General features: G+C 38.7%; 1 protein-coding gene across 3 annotated transcripts in view; it reads left to right on the forward strand.

Annotated features, from left to right (window-relative positions):
* AATF (apoptosis antagonizing transcription factor) overlaps nucleotides 1-19,832 on the forward strand; it is a 98,842-nt gene that overhangs the window by 17,187 nt on the left and 61,823 nt on the right. The gene's annotated exons all lie outside the window — the stretch shown is intronic.

Below are 19,832 nucleotides of genomic sequence, written 5' to 3' on the forward strand. Positions count from 1 at the left end.
TGTTTTAACCTGGGTGTAATATGTTAGATGCTTTCTTCAAATATTTGGTGCTCTCTTGTCCACTGTTGACTTTCAAGAGTGGGGTACTCAGAAGCTGATTAGCAGCTTTGTATGTTTGGATGAGGCTCTTTGTCTGTGGTTTCCATTGTAAAGTGCTCTATCTGGGCCATGTGGGGAAACCCCCATGTCAGTATTTTTAGATCTTTGTTCTTTATGGGATCTTAGTTGCTAGAGAACTTCTAATCTCCTGCCTGGCTGCCAGCATTGTAGGAGGTGGGTAGGCTGGGGGTCTCAGCATTCAGTCTGTGAACTTCTGCTTATTCCCCGTTTCGAGAACTATGCCCTTGCCTCAACTGTGTCTGGTGTCCCCCTGTCCAGAGACCCTATGTTTAACTCTCTTCAAGGGATAAACCTCTAAACGTCTGCCTGAGTAAAGAGGTGTGTTGACTGTTTGTAGCCCTACCTTCCTCTCCTCTCCTAGAGGTGCCTGGCACTGCTAGTTCTTGAAGCTTCTGGGGTTGTATTTGCGGACCGTGAGGGGATTGCTTCTTTTTCTTCACTGCCAGCACCAAGGTCAACTAGGTCAGGTTTGCTAAGTCAGTTATTTGTCCATCTGCTTAAAAAAAAAAAAAAAAACTGGTTTATTGAGCTATAATTGACATACAGTAACCTGCATATAGGTCCCATTTCTGTAACCCTAACCCTGTAAACAGCATCCCTGGAAAGAGTTGTCTGTACTCACTGTCTTGAATCCCTTTCTCTTGTTCTCTCATGAACGCATTCCAGTCAAGCCTGTATCCCTCTTGCTCCACCAAAACTGCTCCTCAGGGTCACAGATGACCACCATGTTGCTGAGTTAAATGGTCAGTTCTCAGTCCTCATCTTACTTCACCTGTCAGCAGCATCTGTACAATTTGACCTCTGTGTACACACGTGAAACCATCACCACAGTCAAGATGACGAACATATTCCTCATCCCCAGAAGTTCCTCAGCCTCTTTGTAATCTCTGTCTCTGTCCCTCCCCATTCCTCGGCAACCACTAATCTACTCTCTGTCACTGTAGATTAGTTTGCATTTTCTAGAGTTTTATATAAATGGAATCATGCAGTTTGTACTCTTCTCGTCTGTCTTTCACTCAGTGTAATTATTTTGAGATTCAGCCATGTTTTTGCCTATATCAGCAGTTCATTGCTGAGTAGTAGTAGTAGTAGTATATGGATATAGCACATTTGCTTTGTTTTGTTTCTGGTTTTTAGCTGTTATGGATAAAGCTGCCGTGAACATTTGTGTGCATGCTTTTGTATGGACATATACTTCATGCCTCCTGAAGAACTAAGAACGGAATGGCTGGGTCACATGGTAAATATGTTTAGTTTTCATAGAAACTGCCAAGCTGTTTTCTAAAGTGGTTATACCATTTTATAATCCTCCCAGCAGTGTATAAAAGTTCCACTTGCTTCACATCCTTATTAACACTTGGCATGGTCAGTCTTTTTAATTTCAGACATTCTAATAACCGTGTAGTCATTGGCTTTTTAGCTTACAAAACTTAGTTTCTGTCATCTCTCTTATCCGGGTATACCTCAGAGATATTGCAGGTTCATTTCCAAACCACTGCAATAAAGCGAATATCTCAATAAAGTGACTCACATGACTGTTTTTGTTTCCCAGTGCATATAAAAGTTATGGCTGCACTATACTATTAAGTGTATAATAGCAATAGCATTATGTCTAAAAAAAACCTGCATACCTTAATTAAAAAATGCTTTAGTGCTAAAAAATGCTAGCTGTCATCTGAGCCTTCAGTGAGTTGTAATCTTTTGGCCGGTGGAGGGTCTTGCCTTGATGTTGATGGCTGCTGACTGATTGCGGGGAGGCAGCGGGGTGGTGGGGGTGTTGGGGGCGTGGGGGGTGGTGTTTGCTGGAGGCGGGGGGCGGTGAAGTTTGCCGCAGTGATTGTTCCTTTCATGAATGATTTCTCTGTCGCAGGTGATGCTGTTTGATAGTGTTTTACTCACAGTAGAACCTTTTTCAAAATTGGAGTCAGTCGTCTCAAACCCTCCCACTGCTTTATCAGCTAAGTTCATGTAATGTTCTAAATCCTTTGTTGTCATTTCAACAATCAGTTTTGAGTTCACCGTCTTATATGGGCATGGTTTGTGGCACCCCGAGATAGTCACAACTGTAACATCAGACATCACTGATCACAGATCACCGAAACAGATATGATAATAATGGAAATGTTTGAAATATTGTGAGACTAACTAAACTGTGACACAGAGACATGAAGTGAGCAAATGCGTTGGGAAATGGTGCCTATAGACTCGCTCGATACAGGGTTGCCAGAAACCTTCAATTTGTAAAACACAGGGTATCTGCGAAGTGCGATGAAACAAGGTATGCTTGTACTTTGTCCTTCCTTTGTGGGTTTATTCCTTTTAAATTTATTTTAGCTAGTGGAATAAAATAGAGAGTTCAGAAATAGATTCTCACAAATATAGGCAATTGGCTTTTCACAAAGGTGCAGAGGTAGTGGAGAAAGATAGTCTTTTCAACAAATGGTGCTAGTACAATAGTACATTCATTTGCAAAAAAAGTGAACTTCAACTTACAGCTCATACTTCATACAAAAATTAACAAAATACTTCATCAACTTGAATGTTAAGCATAAAACTATAAAGTGTTTTGAAGAACACATGGGAGAAAAATCTCCATGACCTTTGGTTAGAGAGAGTTCTTAGATCATCAAAAGCATAATCCTTAAAAGAACAAACTGATGATTGGACTAAGTCAGAAGGAAATCTTTTGCTCTGTGAAAGACGCATTAACAGAATGAAAAGAAGAGCTACAGACTGAAAGAAAATATTTGCAAATCACTCATCTGACAAAGGATTTGTGTCCAGGATATATGAAGAACTCTTAAAACCCAACAATAAAAAATACCCTTTAAAAAAAAAGGGCAAAATACTTGAACAGAAACTTTACCAAGGAAGATATATGATGACAAATAAGCACATGAAAAGATGTTTATTTAACATAATCATTAGTGTTGATGGAAATGCAAATTAAAACCACAAGGAGATGCCCCTATATACCTATTAGAATGACCAAAAACAAACACCTGACAACATCAAGTGTCAGCAAGGGTGCAGAGCAACTGGAGCTTCCATGCGTTGCTGGTGGGAATGCAGAATGGTATAGCCACTGTGGAAGAAAGCTAGTTTTTTTATAAAGTTAAACGTATATTTACGAGATGATCCAGCAGTCCTACTTTTAGATATTTTCCCTAGAGAAATGAAAACATATGTCCGCACAAAGACTTGTATGTGTGTGTTTATAGCAGCATTAATCATAATCACCAAAAACTGGAAACAGCTCAAATGTCCTTCAGTAGACAAACAGATAAATTGTGGTACATTACTCAGCAATAAAAAGGAGCAAAATATTGATAAATGCAGAATCACTGATGCATCTCAAAGGTATTATGCTAGTGAAAGATGCCAGTCTCAAAATATTATATGTATACTTTAACATTCCATTTATATGACATTTTGGAAAAAGTAAAACTAAAGGGATGGAGAATAGATCAGTGGCTGGCAGAGGTTAGGGGTGGGGGAAGGGTTTGACTACAAAGGGGCAGCCCTGCTTTCTTCTTTGTTTCCTGTAAGTTTCTATTTTCCTCTTCGGTAGACTCATTTCCTTGGAGTGTTTCATCCCTAAATTTTGTCCGCTGGCTTGCCTCTGAACCCTTCCGCTTGGCTTGATTGTGAACATTTTGCTTAGATTGAGGGAGGGGTGTAAATAGTTATGTGGTTATTCCCACATAACTCTGGGAATATTTCTTATGGTAATGGGTACATGATACAGTACTTCTAGGGATGGAGGAATGGGCTACATCAACCTATAGTGTCATTTTTGCTTGAAAAATATATCTCTGGTACTAAAACCTTACCCAGAAGAGAATAATAGATTATGCAGAGCTTCTAGATTTTGATGTGGGTTAGAACTGAAAAATGAGATGTCTTTAAACTCCTTTTCCTTCTCTCTTTGATAAGTGATATAATGTGGTTTGGACACTCAGAGATTCCTGAGATTCCAGGTTCTGGTTGATGATTTACTGCAAAATTGCTTATAAATTGAAGTAGAAAATGTTTTGCAGACCTGGCAGCTTTCTGGCTTCACACCCATTTGTCACCCAGCATTTCCCTTTGTATATAGAACAAGAATTAATTAGACTGCACTGCAGGAAAAGTTTATGGCTATAATTTATATAGGATGAATTTCTTTTTAAAGAGACAGCACTGTTTTGTTATACCTATATACATATAAGTGTGTGTATATATAAAGGGTTTTTTTTTTCATTAAAGCAGTGTCTGTGAGCTTCTGGAGTGAACAGTCATTTTTCTGCTTAATGCTAGATGTTGGTGGAATAGATGCTTTTATGGTGATTGCTTTCTGATTAAATTGTTGAGGTTTTTGTTTCTTGTTTTTAAATTCATTGTGTACTAGTGAGCAGGCCTCAGTTTTAGGTTTACATTTTACACATTGGTCAGACTTGTCTGGTTTCCAGAGCTTTGTATTCTTTTGGTCTCTTTGAAGACTTAGGATTGTGTCTTTTTTTTAGGGTCTTGCTCATTCAATTAATGTTTTCATAATCAATGCAAGTCAGAACTTGCAATTTGTTCCTGATTTGCACATTAAAGAGCTCCATTAATTAAGAATCTTGGTGTTTGGCATGTTCCTGCAGGATCTGTGCCTTATTTACATGGTAAGAGTGCAAGATGCAAGTTTCTCCGTTGTAGTGGCAATTGCAGTTAATCCTGCTTTTTCTTTCTTTCTTCTTCTTCTTTTTTTTCGGCTTGTGAATGACAATTAATTCACAACTCATTGAAACTACTTAGGGATACATTGTACCAAAGTAGGAAAGAGGGATCCAAATGTAGGGGGCCACAGGAAGAGCAGAAAGTAAATCCTTTGTTTAAAGGGGAAAAAACCTCTGAAAGACATAGAGAATTTATGTGTTTGGTTTTTGTTGGTTGTTTCACTTGGCTAAATGTAGGAGGCCTAATTCTGTTTACTCTGAATTTGCAGATTTTTTTTTCCTCTTGGTAATAGTAGTTGTACTGATAAATGAGGTTGCCTTTCATAATCCAAATAACCCCAGACATCTAGAAGAACATACCCTGTGCTTATGTCAAGTATGCTGTTTCATAATATTCCTTTTGTGAGTTTCCTTTTCATGAAATGACTTTCCAAAGTGTTTGGGTTGTTACCATTTCTTTTGGACGCCTTGGTCAAAGCTGGAGGTGGTCTCCATCTTGATATGTTAGATGGTATAAAAGCAGTTGGAAATGTGAAATCAGATCACTGGTTTAGCAGGTTTCCTGCTTTCCAGTTTCAACCATGGCTAATGCTTACCTACTTATAATGTATTTTCCCAACAGTAGCTAGTCCATCTTTAAAAATACCATGAGAAGCTGCAAAGCATTTTTCGAAAGAGTGGAGACCTTTTTTCCCCTGATATTTATGAAACTTGCTAGGGCTTTTATGGGACTTAATTTAATTTGTCCTTATACTCTTCCATTACAATATATATGTAAAATCTTTACGTATATCTTTATATATAAAGGTATATATAAAATCTTCACGGTAAAAAAAATACATAAACAGTAGAGATGTATGTGAAAGTTCTTCCACTTTCCCAAATTCCCATACCTCCTTCTCAGAGAAAACAATGGAAGTGTATTCTTCCAGATATTTTAATATATTTAATATATATTTTCTTCCACTATATATATTTTTCCATTAAGCTTTTTTTTTTTTTTTTTTTTGCGCGGTACGCGGGCCTCTCACTGTTGTGGCCTCTCCCATTGTGGAGCACAGGCTCCGGAAACGCAGGCTCAGCGGCCACGGCTCATGGGCCCAGCCACTCCACGGCATGTGGGATCTTCCCAGACCGGGGCACGAACCTGTGTCCCTTGCATTGGCAGGCGGACTCTCAACCACTGCGCCACCAGGGAAGCCCTCCATTAAGCTTTAATGGAAGTTTGACAAGGAGAGGAGATTGGGAGGTGTGGGGAATAAAAGCAAAGGCTATTATTATGTTAGTTATAAATTATCTTAGAGAAAGTCAGTATGTCATGATACCTTTAGACAATTCTCTCTTGATTATTATAATTATTAAATTTATTACCTGTCCCCAAATAAATTTGCCCATATTACTTGCTTTGAAAGTTTGTTGTGCTTGGACTACACTTTCGTTTGAGTTCTTTGGTAATTTTTCATTTGCTCTCATGTAATATTGATTGTTTTGCTTGGTGTTTAGTCTCAAATCTCCCAGATTCTGTTTTTCTTGAGGCAGTTGAATAAATTTGCTTCTGTATAAGTCCAAAATGCTACTATTTTGAGAAGAGTTTTTACTAGCTATTCATATTGTTTCATGCAAGGAAAATTTTTATAGGTAGAGGGGCTGTTCAGATAATCTTAAAGATTCTTTCGTCCTTAAAATGGCACATAATCTATGCTACGTGAATGTCAGCAGTGGTGGGGGTTTGGAAGAGGGCAGAGACAAATGTGCTAACTCGAGTGATTAGAAAGCATTTCCCGTGTCCTCAGTAAGGCTCATGCGGTAGAAGAACACGAGGGAAAAGAAATCAGAAGTGACCTTTTGAGAATCGGGTTGGTTAATTTACTTCTATCTTGGTATTTTATTGAGCAAGTACAATGCAGGATGCCACTATCCTCTAAAAATAATAAAAATAGCTCCCATTTGTTAGTTGGCACTACTCCCCATGCACTGTATTAAGTTTTTACGAATGTCTCATTTAGTTCTCATGGCAGCCTGTGAAATAGGGGCTGGCTGATAACTATGTTGTACAGAAGAGGAAATCAAGTCTTAGGTTAAGTAACCTGGTTAAGGCCACACAGTTAGAGGCAAGGCCAGTATGACGTCTGCTTTGCTTCAGAACCACTGCTCTAGACCATCACTATGCACATAGTCTGAACTACTCTAATCTGTGTTTTTTTTTTTTTTAATCTTCCCTTTAAAGAAAGTATGAGGGAATAAAGAAATGGAATAAATGCCAAAGCTTAAAGGAATGAAGGCAGGAGAGAGATGGAGATGAATTTGTTGTAAAACAGAAGGCTTAGAGTGTGAATCGTAAATGTGTCCTTCAGTTTTTCTAAAGATCATTCCTTCGTACTGCTTTTTCAGTAAGAGAGCTAGAAGGGCCCTTGGGGGATCAGATGATCTAGTCCCTCCCCTAGGCAGGCAAGACTTTTTTTAAGTGATAAAGAAAAAGATAAAAATGTGTTTTTCTTATTATAAATGTGCTACATATTCATTATATAAAATTTAGAAAATGGCCAAGGGAAAGTAAGGAAATAATCTTCCTCAATCTCAGCAGCTGGAGTTATGTACTTTTAATATTTTGGTATATGGTATAAATATTTTCTGGTTTTCTTTCCCTCTGTGGGTGTGTAGTTAGAACAAAAATGGAACCATATTCTATATTCTGTTTTGCAGTGTGCTTTTTTCTACTTAACAGAGATCATGAATATTTTTCCATGTCATTAAATATTGTTCTACAGCATTATTTTTAATGGCAGCAGAGACTTTCCATCATATGGGTAGTTTAACTAGTTCTTTATTGTTGGACATTTGGATTGTTTCCAGTTTTTCATTTTTATAAATAATGCAGTAAACATTATTGTTACTAAATCTTTACTCACATCTGTGATAACTTTGTTTCATAAAATAAATTTCTAGGTGTGGAATTAGTATGTGTTCTAAGGATATGCACAATTTTAAGGCATTTGATCTGTATGGCCAAGTCGCCCTCCAGAAAAGCTGAATCAGTTTACATTTTCATCTTCTTTATATGAATGTCAGTTTCCCTTATCGTTGTCAACCCTGGATATTATAATTTTGTTTCATCTTTGTCACTTTGATAGGTGGAAAATGGTTTCTGCTTCTTTTAATTTGCATTTTTTAAAAATTTACATTCCCCAGTGTTTAACGAGGGTAAACATTTTTTCCTTACATTTATTGGTCTTTCATATTTCTTTTGTGACCATACAGGGAAAATTTTAAATTAGTTCTAGGGATGGGTGATCTTCTTGTCAATCAAATGTATGGCTACTTCTAATTTCTCCTGCTTTTATTTTAATCTGTCTTTTTGTTTGATTATTCTGTTGACAGGAAGAATTATATCTACTTCAGAAGACCTCTCTGTGTACTTGAATATATTTATTTAATCTTAATCAGCTTTTTAAAAAAATTATTAAAGTGAAGTTTGTAGTAAAAAAAAATTCTTTTTCAAACAGTACTAATTATCCCCCTCCCCCTGACCTAATCCTGAAATATGTAACATGGATGGTGAAAGTCCTCTTTTTCCTTTCTATTAATAGTGCTCTTCAGAGAGAACTCTCTCTAGCAGTTTGGTGTATATTCTTCCAGGTATTTATGTCAATTTAACCTTTTTTTAAACTGTAAATGAGATCATAAGGATACGTTGAACTAAAACCATCTTCCCACGTTAATAAATATGTCTTACCTGTTATTTTTTTTTTAGGGAACGATTTTTTAAAAATTTATTTATTTAGTTTTGGCTGTGTTGGGTCTTTGTTTCGTGCGAGGGCTTTCTCTAGTTGCGGCAAGTGGGGGCCACTCTTCATCGCGGTGTGGGGGCCTTTCACTATCACGGTCTCTCTTGTTGCGGAGCACAGGCTCCTGACGCGCAGGCTCAGTAGTTGTGGCTCACGGGCCCAGTTGCTCTGTGGCATGTGGGATCTTCCCAGACCAGGGCCCGAACCCACGTCCCCCGCATTGGCAGGCAGATTCTCAACCACTACGCCACCAGGGAAGCCCACCTGTTCTTTCTTTAAAAAAAATACTATGCTATCTTTGTTTTCATTTTTTTTCCTGAAGTATTTTAAAGTACTCATCATCATGTCATTTTGCCTCTAAATACTTCTATAAATAGCTCTAAAAAGTAAGAGTGTTTCCTATGTAACACTGTCATCTCCTCTAACCAAATCAATACTTCCTAACAGTCCTAAGTAATATGTCCACTCCATACTCAGATTACTTCAGTTATCCCCCAAAGTATTTATGGTTTAGTGTATTCAGACCAAATTCTGTTTATACTTATCCTTTTCAACAGCTGCCCAGAAAGTTATTTGACTAAATACCTTATAAATGGGCACTTAAGATGTTTGCTGTTTTTACCTATTATAAATAATGCTAAAAATTAATGTTTTTGTAGCCACCTCTTTGCTTTCTTATCTGATTATTTCTCTAGAATTAATTTCTAGAAGTGGAATAGTAGGGTCAGGAGGCATGCGTTTGTAAAACTTTGATACTTTTTGCCAGATTGCTTTCAGGATCCGTTGAGCTAATTAACTCTTATCAGTTGTGTATGGAGAGTGCCCCTTCACATTCTTGCCAGCATCAAGCACTATCAGAAAAGTATCACATTGCTTTAATTTTTTTTTTTTTAAGTAAGGCTAAGCATCTTTTTTTGGATGTATTTGGCCATTTGAATTTTGGAGACTATTAATCCATTTCTTAACATTTTCTTTTTCGGGTTAAGCAAATATTCTTTTATCTTGTCTTACAGGACCTGCCTTCCATCCGTATGATTTGGGCTTTCTTTAATTTCTCCACTTTGTTTTTTCAAGTGTGAGGACCAAATTTAGATATAGCATTTTAACAGAAACTCACTACTGTTTTTTGTTTGTTTGTTTTTTAAATTATTTATTTATTTGGCTGTGCTGGGTCTTAGTTGCAGCATGCGGGATCTAGTTCCCTGACCAGGGATCGAACCCGGGCCCCCTGCATTGGGAGCATGGAGTCTTAACCACTGGACCACCAGGGAAGTCCCCTCACTAGTGCTTTTTATTGTGTCATGGTATTGAGGAGGGCAGTTTTGTCATTTTTTTGGAATTGAAAATTTCATTTCGTTTTCCAGGTAGTTTTGATACATATCCCATAAAGGTACATTGATCTAGAAAATGAAAAACGTGCAGTTTTTTTTTAAAGCTTGTAGTAGTGTTTCATTTTCTTCATCTGTATAATGGTGATATAATAATAGTATGTACCTGAAAGGATTGTTGTGAGGATTTAAATGAGTTACTACATGAAAAGTGCTCAGGCTAGTGTCTGGTACTTAGTAGGTCCTTGATAAGTGTTAGCTATTAATCTTAATAGTGGTAATAGTTTTTTTCTTAGGCTATAGCTCTGTGGCCACAGTATTTGTTTCCCTCTTCTTAAAGGGGTTATATAAATAAATACTGGTACTATACTTATAGTTAGTTCTTTGGAGATTTGAAATGCACACACAAAAAGCACATGCCAGGAAGAATATTAGGATGTCATTTTTATTCAGTTATTCATTCAACAGTGTGGAGTCTGCCGTTTGCCAACACCCAGTATACCAAGGTGAGCGGTTCAGTCCCTGCCTCAGGATGCTCACAGCAAGGTGTGGAGATAGGTAAACCACTTTTTAAGCATCATTTAAATGTTTTTACATGAAAGCAGCATCTCAACATGTTTCATTTTGGGGTTGATGAATAAGCAGTGCTTACCTTCGCTAATATTAAAAGGAACGCAAATAAAATAATCTTTTATTTTCTGAGCCTCAGTTTATCCAAGTGGCGATAATGACTTTTCATGAGAATGCATTGTAACATGCCTAACAAAAATTGTTAATTATTTTCATGTTTGTAAGTTCTTAAATCTGATACAGTGGTTTTGAGACTCTTAGGAGTAGCCTATACATCTTATAGTTGGCGTGTTCAAATAAGGAAAAAGTTAAGCTTGATTACCTTGCTTCTGTTAACAAAAGGTCAGTTTGTTGAGGATACACAGTTGTTGAAGGTAGCAGATAGGGAGTCCACATTTTGTTTGCTTGTCAGCATTTAGATTTGGAAATGATAGTGTAGTTAGATGTTCTGTCATGTGACTTGGGCATCAATTCTCTGGAACTGAAATATTTGTAGAGTACTTTTTATGGCCCAAGTGATGTGTTGGCTGCTAGAGTGGCAGGACAAGGTCTGTGTCTCAAGCTGCTTACAACATGCACAGTACAATATGTGTTGTAGCAATGCTGTGAAGGATACTGAGAGAGGAAGGATTAACTGCATGGGAACCCCCATTTCCAGACCCATACTGTATAGAGAATTTGGGCACTTGGTTCGGGACAGTTCACTACCTGTTTATTTAAAGGCTTTTTAATATGAAAGGATCAGACTATTTTATATGAAACAGAAGGTTACTTGGATTGTGGTTTTAATTTTATTTTTAACAAGTTCCCTTACTTCAGAGTTTAAACTTTATAGCATTTTAAATTGTAAGAGTAATATGTGCTTATAAAATATTCAAACAGTTCAAAAGTATATCAAATAAAAATGAAAGTATCTCCACTCTCCCAGGGTAACTCCTATATTAGTTTAAGCAATTACTGTGGTAAATAAACTTGGATTTTAAGTACCTCAGTGCTCTGAGCATTTACCCTTTCTGTTTAAAGGGGAAAAATAAATTTCCCTTTTCAGGTAAGTACTCTGGAACAATGGAGGTTGTCTAGGAACTGTGAAACGGAAGGTAGCTAGTGGATTTCGGAAAGTACATTGATCAGTTAGATTGCTGTGTCCTGTAGGGCTTTTTAAGGATTTATTGACACACTTCATCAAGGTATTTGAGAGAGTATTCAGGGAAACCTAAGAAATTCTGCACTTCTTTTCCCTTCCTTACACATTCATACCTGGTCAGAAATTACAGCTTGAGTGGGATGTCCCTCCACAGAACTCAAATGCACACTATCTATCATGTTACTTAGTGCGACAGTAATGTAAAATGGGAAGGATTTTTCCTTTTGGTTTCTTTCTGTGAGGGGGCTCACCCAACATATTTTATCCTATGTCTCTTCACCTCTCCCTTATTTCAACTTCCACTTACTCCCCAATTCCCTACATCATTCTCTTAAGAGAAAAAATAAGTTTTGTCCACTGAGTCCTCTTTCTTACTTGATTTAATATGTCTTAGGCTGAATGTTTCTCACAAAAATACTTTGCATTCAGAATTAGCCCATCAAATCATTTCCTCATAGACCCCTGCACAGACTGCATGCCTTCTACCATGGGGCTCCCTGAGGTCGGAAAACCCAAGTCTGCTTTTGGATTAGTTGTCATGATTTTAGAATATAAGTCCCCACACTCTGCTTTGGAAAAGTTATCCTGGTGGTGATTTTGTACCATTAAAAAAAAAGATCCTACTTTTGGTTCACAGAACCAACCAACAGAGTGGGACAGAACTACTTCTACTGTTCCAGTCGAAATATGGTCCTCCTAAGAGTACATCTGTTTCTCTAATAAATCGGGGGGTTATATACATGCCCACACCTGTGTATGTGTATACCTACATGGATATATAAAAATTCTAGTTGCACCCACACTGGAAATGATAGCGACTCATCCACACAGTGGGTGTTAAGGAATTTGTAACCTGCAGTGCTCTTTCTTACTGGTAACGCCATCCTGCTTGGGGAATATAGAACAAGCCCAAACAGTAATACTGACAGAATTCGGAATTATGATACAGTGCAGCCTTCACGTAATTCTTTGTTGAAGAAGTTAGGGCCTAAATGTTAAGGCTTATTGTTATTCCGAGTTGATAATCTCTGCCTTGCTTTAATAATTTTTCCTCATGCCTGGGTAGCCCGCGAGTTGCACAATAATCACTCACACAGCTTTGTAATCAATGCCCAAAGTAATAGGATTCCTCTGGCCACCGGCAATTAATAAATTTGTGTCTTTTTTAAAACACTAGCAAGTCGGGCCTGAAATACGACTGACTGGCTCTCCTCATTTGCATATTTATTGCAGTGGAAAAATTCTTACCAGATGATTGATGCTGAGCCTGCCTCTTGAATTCCAAGCAGCACATTATTATGAAATGAAAAATGCCGGCCATACAGTTGATTAAAGTTGAAGACAGTGGAATCGGTGTTTTTTAAGATTGTGGGAGAATTAAAGGCATATTTTAATGGATGTTGACAAGAAGTGAACTAACAAAAGCAAAGCAAAGGATTTGCTTGAAAAGATTTAATCAAACGTCTTTCTTGGGGGATTAATTGCCGGGGATGACTGCTGCAAGTGGCAGGCTTGTATGGATTTGAATGAAAAGTATTGTTCTCAGGCCAGTATATCGTGTGTCCTTTTGACCTATAGTTTAGCTGCAGTCCTAGAGTTACTTTAGAAGGAGGAAAGAAAAAAAAAATGCTCTTGCGATCTGTATATTCTACCTCAATGTATATATCTGGGGTAATAGGAATGTGGGAGTTTATATTACTTGCACATACATAATTGTATGCTTGCATATTTACTTAAAAAATAATGGTGTGGATATTTAAAAACTGATAAGGTGAGCTTTATTTTACTTTATACATTTGCTCTTCCCGTTGCCCTCCATCCCCTTGCCAGAAGTTTTACTTATTGGCTTATAATCTAATTAATGAACTGTGTGCCCATGTCCACACTTATTCTCTGCCTACAGTTTTGTTTACATCGAACAGCCTAGATGAATCAGGGAAAAAAATAAAGCTGTTAAGTGAAAATGGTTTTTAGATTGGTGACATTTTATATATAGAATGCTTGCATATGGGTAGTGTGTAAATGAATACTTAATATAGGAATGTATGAATATACTAGTTCAGTCCTATTGCTGTAGATCAGAACAGGCACAGCTAGAGATTTTCACCATGTGAAAGACGCTGATTTTGTGATAGTAATGTACTTTCTCTTTCTACAGCATTAAAAAAATTGGCAGACTACCTTAATATATAAAAGCATTTGCTATTTTTCACCTTAATTCTGTAAGATAAGCAGGCAAAGGATTATCTACATTTTATAGATGAGACCATTGGGACTTGAAGAGATTAAATTGGTCCACTCAGTGGAAAATGACTAGTTGGTGATAGTGTCAGTTAGGATACAGGGCTCCTGACCCTTAGTAAAGTACTCTTTCTTTTTATTCTCTACTTGGGAAATTATTCCTAAAGCCAGTGCCCAGGTGCTTGGGTTGAATCTTGGTAATAAGGTGAGGCATAGGTCCTTCTTAATCTCCTCTTAAGGGAAAAGCCTCTGGAAATGGACCATGTAAGACAAAATAAGCATATATGTCCTTGACGGTCGCCATTTGTTTTGTGGCCAGGTGCCCTAACTTCTTCAACAAAGAACTACGTGAAGGCTCCACTGTATCATAATTCCGAATTCTGTCAGTATTACTGTTTGGGCTTGTTCGTTTGAACAAGAAGAAAGTATCTGCAGCTTTTGTTAATTTTTAACTCTGACGCTAATTGGGAGAAAAGCTAGAGGTGAACTAGAAACTGTTGATTCCATTCCCTTTCACATTCATAGGGTTGAACAAATAGAATTCAGCCCTATATGAATGCTAAAGAGAGTTGCTTGTTTTGGTTTGGTTTTTGGCTGCGAAGAATTCACTATTGGATTTGAGCCTCTGGGAGAGAGTCTTTCCTCATCCTCGTCAGCTGTGGCTTCCAGGAGGCCTACTGCGACCAGCAGAGGATTGCTCATCGTCTCTTCAGGTTTTACATAAAATTTTACTAGAAGGAGATGTGGCCCTAATATCACAGAGAAACAAGAATTGGGCTCTGGCTTCTAAATCTCTTCGCAGGAGGTTGTCCATGTGTTGGCCACTGGTGACTTGACTTTGATAAACTTTTTTTTTTTTTTTTTTTTGGTGGTTAGCAGCACAGAATTGCAGATTTCACCTCTGGTAGGTCTCTTGACACTTTGATGCATGGTGGTGCTATCCCTGAATGGAGCTTAAATACTTTAGGGCTACTTTCTGACTGGGTGAAGGGGTGTATAAAATGAGAACATATGAGAGAGTATTAACAGAAAGGCACACTTTGATTTACTGATATTGGCTCTCTGCTTTCTTGTTGGATTGATATGCTGTCTAATATATCTGCGATGGATTTTTAAAAACTGACTTGAACCAAAAAAAAGGGCTTGTGTAGCTACTTGAAAGTGGCCCTTAAAAGTAGTAGTCTTTTTGTTGGACGTTTTCAGAATTCTTGGTTATGTTACATTAGAGAGTCAAATTATGACTTGCTTGTTGGGGGCAAGCAGCCATAAACATTATGAACTGCTTTGCAGCTTCTTCCCTGCATGGTTCTTGATCTCATATTTTAGATCATGGACACATGGTACTAGAGGAAGTAAGGGACAGGCACTTGATTTTCCTGTTCTTATAATTTTTTATTGTAAAAAGACACGTAACATGAAATTTACTATCCTGTTTTAAGTGTACAGTTCAGTAGTACTAAATATATTCACATTGTTGTGCAGCCAGTCTCCAGAACTTTTTGATTTTGCAGAACTAAAACTCTATACCCATTAAAGAACAAATCTCCATTTCCCTCTTGCCCCAGCCCCTGGCAAGCACCGTTTCTGTTGCTATGAATTGGACTACTCTAGGTACCTCATATAAGTGGGATGATACAGGATTTGTCCTTCTGTGACTGGCTTATTTCACTTAGCATAATGTCCTCAAGGTTCATCCATGTGGTAACATGTGTCAGAATTCCTCTCCTTTTTTTTTTTTTTTCCTTGCGGTACGTGGGCCTCTCACTGCTGTGGCCTCTCCCGTTGCGGAGCCTGTGCTCCGGACGCGCAGGCTCAGCAGCCATGGCTCACGGACCCAGCCGCTCCGCAGCATCTGGGATTCTCCCGGACCGGGGCACGAACCCGTGTCCCCTGCATCGGCAGGCGGACTCTCAACCACTGCGCCACCAGGGAAGCCCACCTCTCCATTTTTTTTTTTTTTTTCCTCTCCATTTTAAGGCTGAATAATATTCCATTGTTCTTTTGGACTAGGCTCCAGGTTGAAGGAATGTAGACGATTTTTTTCTGTAGAGAGATAGACTGGGATGGTAGAATTATTACTACTTTGGTCTTAGGGTTTTTTTAAGGTGTTTTTAAAAATTGTGGTAAAATAGATATGACATAAAATTTACCATTTTTAACCATTTTAAAGTGTACAGTTCAGTAGCCAGTACATTTGCATTGTTATGCAACCATTACCACTGTCCATTTCAAAACCTTTTTCATCATCCCAAATTGAAACTCTGTGTCCATTAAACAATAAGTCCCCATTCCCACCTCTTCCCAGCCCTTGGTAACCACCCTTCTATTTTCTGTTTGACCATTTTTTTAGATATCTCATATAAGTGTAATCACACAATATCTGTCCTTTTGCAACTGACTTATTTCACATAGCCTAATATTTTCAAGGTTTAGGCTTGGGAATTTTGAAGACTACTTTGCAAATGCAAAATTGATTTGTAGTTTCACTTTGGAGAACATGGGCTCTCTTAAGATGTAGCTGTTTCTAGAAAAGGAGGTAAAAACAATGGTTCATATTTGCACAGAATTTGGATGAGAGGAGATTTCGGCGTTTTCATGGGCTTCCTTCCAAGTATTAGTGTCTCTTCTATTTTCTTAAGGTTCTGGCTGTAACATAACTTTCAGAACCTTAGCTATATGGAATCTCTGTTTATAATATTCAGCTCTTTTCATAGATGATCATTTGTGGTAACCTAATATTTGTAGTTATTTGTATTCTCTGCTTTCCTCATTACTTTAAAAATTTACATGTTTATATACATAATTTTGCATTATCCTAGTTACACACTTAGCACATTTAAAGTAATTCTTCTCTTTTAAAATTATTATATCTTTATTCTTTTTATTCTTCTTGCCTACTTCTCATCTTGTTTGTGCCTAATCCATTTCCCCAAAACTGTCCGAAGAATAATTCTGTGATACTTTTTTCTTCTTCATGAGAGTAACTTTTTATTTTTATATTTGGTGGAAAAGTTTTTTTGTTTGTTTGTTTTGTTAAGATTCAGAGTAACAGGTGGAGAACCTGGGTTTAGAACACAAGGCATTTTGGATTTTTTTCAGGTAATATTTAGGTATTGCAGGTCCTCCCAAGTGGTGTGGATATGTACTGATTATAAAAGTATTAGAATGTGGAATTTAGAAAAGATGTGGTCAAGGATCTTCTGTTACATTTAAATAAGCAAGTTGTATTTATATAGTCCTTTTTTTTTTTTTTGCGGTATGCGGGCCTCTCACTGTTGTGGCCTCTCCCGTTGCAGTCCCGTTGCGAAGCACAGCCTCCGGACGCGCAGGCTCAGCAGCCATGGCTCACGGGCCCAGCTGCTCCGCGGCATGTGGGATCTTCCCACACCCAGGGCACAAACCCATGTCCCCTGCATTGGCAGGCGGACTCTCAACCACTGTGCCACCAGGGAAGCCCCAGTCCTTTTTTTTTTGGCTACAAGAACAATATTTTATTTTATTATTTTTATTAATTAATTTATTTTTTTTGGCTGCATTAGGTCTTTTTTTTTTCTTTTTTTGGCTGTGTTGGGTCTTCGTTGCTGCGTGCGGGCTTCTCATTGCGGTGGCTTCTCTTGTTACGGAGCACGGGCTCTAGGAGCGTAGGCTTCAGTAGTTGTGGCACGCAGGCTCAATAGTTGTGGCTTGCAGGCTCTAGAGTGCAGGCTCAGTAGTTATGGTGCATGGGCTTAGTTGCTCCACGGCATGTGGGATCTTCCCGGACCAGGGATTGAACCCGTGTCCCCTGCATTGGCAGGTGGATTCTTTTTTTTTTTTTTTTTTTTTTGCGGTACGCGGGCCTCTCATTGTTGTGGCCTCTCCCGCTGCGGAGCGCAGGCTCAGCGGCTCACGGGCCCAGCCACTCCGCGGCATGCGGGATCCTCCCGGACCAGGGCATGAACCCGCGTCCCCTGCATCGGCAGGCAGACTCCTAACCACTGCGCCACCAGGGAAGCCCGGCAGGTGGATTCTTAACCACCGTGCTACCAGGGAAGTCCCTGTGACGGGTCTTATTTGTGGCATGCGGGATCTTTCATTGTGGCTCACGGGCTTCTCTAGTTACAGCGCTCAGGCTTCTCTCTAGTTGTGGCGTGTGGCCTCCAGGGCATGCAGGCTTGGTAGTTGCAGCGCGCAGGCTTACTTGCCTCGAGGCCTGTGGGATCTTAGTTCCCTGACCAGGGATCGAACCCAGGTCCACTGCACTGGAAGGCGGATTCTTAACCACTGGACCACCAGGGAAGTCCCTGTATAGTCTTATACGGAGATTATTGGAGGAATGCAAAGTAACTGTTGGGTTATTGAGTTCCTTCTGACCAATCTGCAGAGGCTTTCTCAGGTAAGCTCTTAGCCGTATGTTGAAATGGAATGCTGCAGTGTGATCTGTTTGGAGAACTTGTCTGAGTCATGTGTTGGTGTCCCATTGATGAAATAGGTTGAGATGTAAAATAGTGAGGAAGCTACTCATGCTGCGCAAGGTAGAAGCCGAAGAGACAGAATCAAATTCATAAAAATCACTTAAACTGAAGTTCGTGTGGGCTGAGGTTAGTCTAGAATATAAAATAAAAATGAATGTAGGGATTGCTAAATGAGAGTAAGGATGCTTGTGAGAAGATTACAGTTACTTAAAGGAAAGTGGGAAGGAGTGATCGAAGCATAGCCAGAGACAGATGGACAACTGTTAGTGATAGGAAGTATGGAAACCACAGGATTTAGCAACTGACTGAACATATTGAATAAGGGCTCCAAAATGTCAGTGATCTCCTGTGAAAACATTAGACAGAGGTGAGAGAATCAGACAAAGGAGAAGTATTAGGTTGGAAGAAAAAAGTTTTGTTTCTGACATGGTGTTTGAGGGAGTGATGGGGCATCCATGTGAAGATTTTCTTGGCAGTTGCTGGAAATGGGAAAGTTTTGATTATAAAGCGAGATGTCTGAGTGCTGTCAAAACTTAACTAGTAGTTATCCACGTCTATTTAGCCCCTTTAGTAGGATTTTGCTGATAAAGAAGGTAAGAGTTTGGTTCTCAGCGGGCCAGATTTTATTCTGAAAGTTCTTGGTCATAGACTTTAAACTTAATCCTGACCAGCTTTATTACACGTGCATCCTTTTGGTCGTGAGGAGAATCAGGTGAGAACATATTCTTGGTGTGCAGAATTTTAATACACAGTTCAGTACAATGGAACCTCCATATCCTTGGGTTCCGCATCCGTGGATTCAACCAATTTTGGATCAGAAATACTTGGAAAGAAAAAATGTCAGAACGTTCCAAAAAGCAAAACTTGAATTTGCAGCACTCTAGCAACTATTTACATAGTATTCACAACGATTTTTATAGCATTTACATTGTACTAGTTGTACGTAATCTAGAGATGATTTAAAGTATGTGGGAGGATGCGTGTAGGTTACATGCAAATACTAGGCCCTTTCATATAGGGAACTTGAGCATCCATGGGTTTCGTTATCCTGGGGGAGAGCTCCTAGAACCAATCCCCTGAGGATACCGAGGGCTGACTGTACTGCAAACAGAAAGTCATTAACTTGGGTTTCTATTCGTGAACTGGAACCTTCCTTAAGGGTATGTGTTGGGAGATTGAATGAATGAGGTGGTAGCTCACACCAGAGGCAAAGGAGATCTCCTGGGGGAGGGTGTGGTGGTGGTGGTGGTGGTAGGGACCCCAGGACTAAGCTGTGCTCTTCAGAAGAGAAGGAATTGCTTAAGGAGTTGATCAGTAAAGGGATAATCCAAGAGGTCAATGGGTAACCTGTAGAAAAATATCTGAGAAAGAAACACCAAAGGAAAAAAATTATTGGTTATGATGACAGGCAGGGAAGGAGTGTGTCAAACTTATTAAATTTAAGAACTCACAGTTTACTGCAGACGCTCTTCTAAGTACCTTACACA

The sequence above is a fragment of the Pseudorca crassidens genome, chromosome 19, assembly GCF_039906515.1.
Source record: "Pseudorca crassidens isolate mPseCra1 chromosome 19, mPseCra1.hap1, whole genome shotgun sequence".
Lineage (NCBI taxonomy): Eukaryota > Metazoa > Chordata > Mammalia > Artiodactyla > Delphinidae > Pseudorca > Pseudorca crassidens.